We start from the raw sequence: 5,550 nt of genomic DNA on the forward strand, positions 1-5,550 counted from the left end.
TAGTCATTGACCTAGGGTTTGTACGGTCCCCAGGGGTGGTGGAGTGTCAGATCACAGGCCTGGCTGTTTGACCGGTTCCCGTGGCACATCCGGTCACAGACACAGGAGTTTGTTATGTCCCGAGGGTTAGCCCAATCAAAGTTTCATGGGCTTGACCAATCCTGAGCATGTGTCCGATCACAAACCCGGGGATTTGAACAATCCCAGGGGTTGTTTGAACTGTTCCGGGGCTTTGACCCGTCCCCGAGCTTTCCCCAGTCTCGGGGATGTGTCCGATCAGAGACCCAGGTGCTTGACTGGTCCTGTAAGTTCGAACAGGCCGGGTGTATAACTGATCATGGTTCCAATGTTTGGTGCTGTCCTGGGGGTTTGACCGGTACTGAGGGGTTTACTGCTCCTCAGGGTTTGATCTGTCCCAGGGGTTTGACCAGTCTGAAGGATGTTTTCGATCATGGACCTAGAGGATTAAACACTCCCGGGCGTTGGACCTATCCGGGATCATTGAGCAGTCCCAGGGGGTTATCCTCTCCCTGGTTTGTGTCCGATCACAGACATGGGTGTTTGCCCAGTCCGACGGGTGTGTCCGGTCATGGCCGCTGGGGTTTCACTGATCCCACAGGTGTGCCTGATCACAGACCTGGGTGATTGACCAGTCCCTGTGTCATGTCGGATCACAGACACGGGGGTTTGTCTGGTCCCGAGGTTTGTCCGATCACAGATTCGGGGGCTTGATTGATCCCGGGGTTGTGTCTCATCACAGATCTGGGTGTTTCACTGGTCGCTGTGTCATGTCCGATCACAGACACGGGATTTGTCTGGTCCCGAGGTTTTTTCCAATCACAGATTCGGGGGCTTGACTGGTCCTGGGGTTGTGTCTGATCACAGACCCGGGGGATTGATTGGTCCCTGGGGTTTGTCCATTAACGGATTCAGGAAATAGTTCCCATGGATTGGAGGGTAGCTAATGGAACTCTACTATGTTAATAAGTTGGTTGAGAGAAAACGGGGAATATTGACCTGTAAGCCTGACATCGGTAGTGGGGAAAATAATAGAGTCCATTATAAAAGATGTAATAGCAGAGACCTTGGAAACAGTGACAGGATCGGAGAATGTCAGCATGGATTTACAAAAGGTAAATCATGCTTGTCTAAACTACTGGAATTTTTTGAGGATGTAAATGATAGAATAGATAAGCGTGTAGTGGGGCTTCTATTACCTGGTTTATGGTAAAATACCTGGCCAGCAGCCTTTTTGCCTGCTGCATTGTAAACCAATTTTAACAGCGGTTCCGAATCGCTTCCCCACCTTTCAGTTCTGACTGGAGGACTTATAATTAATGATGTTAAAGCGGACAATTGGTTTAGATATGAGACAAGTCAAAATTTATTAAACTAAAGAAACTGTGATGAAATATGCCATTCATCACTCATCTGTAGTCTCTGTGTGTGATTGTGCCTGTGACTGTGACTGTGGTTTAGTTTCAGCTTCCTTTCCCTTACCTCAGTTCCATTTCCTCACCGGTATTGTATTGTGTGTAGGGCTCCACCCATACCTGGCCCCTATGTAAGCAGGCCCAGCGTGTCTCACATCCAGTACAGCAGACCTCTGAATGGGAGACACCTCTCCACTGTGTGTTACTTTCTAAGTTATTAAAAGCCTTGTTTTGTTCCGCTAACATTGAGCCTCAGATTTATTGAGGCACATCAGAAACCATAATCAAATATAAACTATACCACACGAACACAGTAAATGCAGTAAAAGTATATAACAAGGGGGTACAGACGGCAAAAATGAGGGATACAATGACTACAATGTTATTTAAACAATTTTAGTTCCTCCTTAAATCACCACCCCAAACTCCTTGCTAGGTTGTCTTGTTGAGGACTCAGAACACCCTGCTCACCTGTGGTCCAGCGAAGTAAAAAGAGAGAGATAGCTTCTCAGTAGTTATATTTATACCTGTGTGCTGCTGCCGTTCTGTCTGGAAAAATTGCCGCCTAAATTTCCAGTACACAAATAAACGAACTGTGATTGGTTGCTGAATTGCTAGTTTAAACATAGCAAGCCATAATCGGCCTCGGGTCAAGTGGGCAACTCCTGACCTCCCTGGTTTGATTGACAGGTCTTTCACACAGACACATTACAAGCTGCCTAGCTGACTGTGATTGGTTGCTGAACGTAGCAAGCCATAACAACCTGTCTCTGTGGCCTCGGGTCAAGTGGGCAAATCCTGGCCTCCCTGGTTTGATTGACAGGTCTTTCATACAAACACATTACAAGCTGTAAACCTTTGTGTTTGACCGGGCTCAAAAGCACAAATTTTAATCAAGATTTTCTTTCTCAATGTGTGAATGCTTCCACGAATTTCCTCGATTCCGTTGTAGTCCAGCTCAGCCCAGATCAGCAGTCTTTCGTGGTTCTGAGCATGCTTTAAAACATTGATCTGAGCCAGAGGCAATTCAAAACACATAAATCTTCATCCACGATGTGGACCAATGGTTCTCTTGTTTTCAGGGGAATTTTGCGAAACCCCTACATCCCGCCCCTTGATTGTTGTATCAACTCGAAGGAGTGAGCAAAATACTCTGACCCCCTCACAAACAACCATCCCCTGTATTTACCTAATAGCTATCTGCCACTGATCCCCGTCCCGTCTATTCCCCTCAAAATTCGAGAAATATAAAAACTGTGGTACGGTCGGCATCTTACAAATACATCAATTTACAATAAGGTGTCTCTTATCATTTGTTACATTATCAATCAAAATTTACAATCGCTGGTTACATTACAACTTATAACAAAATATTGCTATAATCAAAATGATCCCAGGCAGAGAGAGGGTCCTACGCCTCTGCTCAACTTGGGGCTGTAACACAAAATACAAAAAACAACTCCATTAAACATTTTAAAGAAAATGCTGAAATAGAACCACGACCATCCCGTGCCAATGATGGGTCGCAAAACTCGAGTGGGTAATGCCCCTCCCACCCGGGCAGTAAATATTCCTTCCACCCCCCCCCCTTTAATGGTCTTAAACTTTAAAAACACAGGCAGAATAGATTTTCATGAACAGTCCGCTCCACCAGCCCCGAGCCGTTCCCTTGTCCCTTTGTGGAGGTGGGGTACTCCTCATATTTAAAATATACCTTCGCACAGACTGAGACCGGGTAGCATGGGATCTCGACTCCCAGTCTTTCCCCCTCCCGTCTACCCTCGACTGGTTGTAGAAAATAATGGGTTCCTGTGTGGCGGCTCTCCTTGGCCCCAGACTCAACCTTGGATCCCAGGTCCGTCCACCCACTCATCCTCCCCAGCCACACTTACAATCTAACTTTTCCCGTGGTCTCCCGGGTGAGTTCCTCCCTCCCCTGAATGCAACCACGCAACTCTTGGGTCTCCCCCTCCCCTATCCAATCTTTCCCGGGCCATCACCACCCACTCCCGGGGAACGCGTCCTTATCTGACCAGGTGCCCACGCTTCCCCACCATGACTCCTCAACAGCAAGGTCTCCCGCAAGTGAACTTCAGTCAGGATAGTGCTGGGTTGGGGGCCGTGCCCCACCCAGCTGGGGCCATCTCCTCCCGGTAGGAGGATAAGGCAAGTTACTCCGGACCCTGTCCGGTTTTTCCCGAAGATCGCTGCGGGTCTCCTGGATTCGTCCAGTCGCGAGGTGATCCCCAACACTCTGTCTCCATTTCTTCATTCGATGCCCAGCTCAGGCTGGGCGAACAGGGCTGCTCCTTGGTTTTCGTCCATTCTCCTGCAAAACATAAAAGGACATGCAGCCAGGTCTCTCCCTGACCTGCTGCTTTAGGTGGAGGCGTGGTCGGGTCCCTCGACCTCGGACCAAAACACAAACATTTGGCACACTTGTAAACTTAAACTTAAACTTAAACAAAAAGTACATCTTAAAAGCACGCTACGATCAAAACGCAATCAATACAAAGCTATAATACAAATGCCGCCCGTCTCCAGGCGGCCAGGCTAATCTCCGGCCCCGTCGCAGATTGCTGCTGGCTGCAGCGAAGCTGGACTCCCTCCTGCTGCTGGTCCCTCGAAGCTTCTGGCTGCCGGTTTGGGGCTTCTGTTCTTTGGCTTCTCCCTGGTTCAGGAGACCGCCTTACTCCACTGTAAAGTGGATGACCAACTTGTCTCGGGCTTGCGGACCCGCTGAGACCTATTGAGGGGCGTCTCTGTGGGGGAAACTTTGGCTGGCGGACCCTGAGCTTGTGTCACAGCCCTAGCTGGCTGTGAACCTTCTCCCCAATGGCCAAAACCTGTTACCAGCCACCCTGCAAGAAGAATTGCTATCCCTGCCCCTCCAGGTTCCCACATCATGGGGGGAACCATTCTAGAGGTTGGCTGGGAAGCTGGTCCCTTTAAACAGGCGAGTGCGCCTGCATGAATCTCCTCCCCTGTGTCCCGCGGCAGAGGCTGTGAAGCCTCTGTATTCAAACTGGTGGCCTGTGCGGGAAAACTGAGGAAGGTCCGCTGGGGGTATGGGCTGGGGAGCCGTGCCTGCGCGAGCATTTTCCGTGGATGGACTGGCAGCAGCCTGCAGATTTCTGATCCCAGGCTGCTGTTTCTCTGTTCCTAAGCCACCTAACCAACTCAAATTTGAACTTTTGCCAAAATTTAGGTCCCACTGGGGTAGGGAAGTGTCCCAATTTGTGGGCTGGACAACTTCTCCCTTAGACCAAGCCACAGTGCCTGTTTTTACAGTCTGTGGACTTGAACTTGTCTGGTGGGCATACTCATGTTCCCTTACCTGGGTGGCTTTAAATGGGGAATTTTGGACCTGCCTTTGGTCTGGGGCCAAATTTATCCCCTGTGTGCCTCCCTTGTCCCGGATTTCTGCTACTGGAACTGCTCTACAGGGGTCCCAGAACTCTCCTTCCCTGTTCCCTGGCTTAGACAGCTTACTCTGCCCATGAATGGCTCCTCCACCCGCACAAGCCACCGCACTTGCCTGTGAACTTATACCTACTGTGGGCTGAGGATTCCTATTGTCAGGCTCACTCACAGCTGCCTGGTTGGGGTTTACTCCAAACCCCTTTCTTTCCAGTCTTTGTGGGGAGGCAGAGGTGTGCGAGGGGTTTGCAGCACCACTGATGGCTGCTACCTTTCCCTGGTTGGTCAGGAGAAACCGCATTGCCTCCAGTAGCGACTCGACTGAGGTGGGGGAAATTCCTGTCTCTACCCTTTGGGCTGGGGTTGTGGGATTCCTGGCTGTATCATTTCTCCCAGGCTTTTTCCAATCCCTGCGCCAGTGGCCCTCCTCCCCGCACTTGTAACAAGTGACCTTGTTCTGGGAAGGATGGCTCCCCTTCTGGCGACTCTCTTTCTGATATGGAGCCCCAGGTTTACCTAACTCCCTATCCAGCACCGTTCTGGGTGCTGCCTGTGGGATGCTTCTACTTGGGCTGCCAGTAAAATCCGGCTGACCTGCCTTCGGGCTGATCAGGCAAATCATTCCCCTTGCTGCTTTTAAAGCCATGTTAAAGCTTTCTATCTCTGCCCTACAGGGGCCATGATCTGGTTCACTAAA

The sequence above is a fragment of the Somniosus microcephalus genome, unplaced genomic scaffold (assembly GCF_052327205.1).
Source record: "Somniosus microcephalus isolate GS21.2 unplaced genomic scaffold, FLI_Smic_1.0 unresolved_chr6, whole genome shotgun sequence".
NCBI classification, from domain to species: domain Eukaryota; kingdom Metazoa; phylum Chordata; class Chondrichthyes; order Squaliformes; family Somniosidae; genus Somniosus; species Somniosus microcephalus.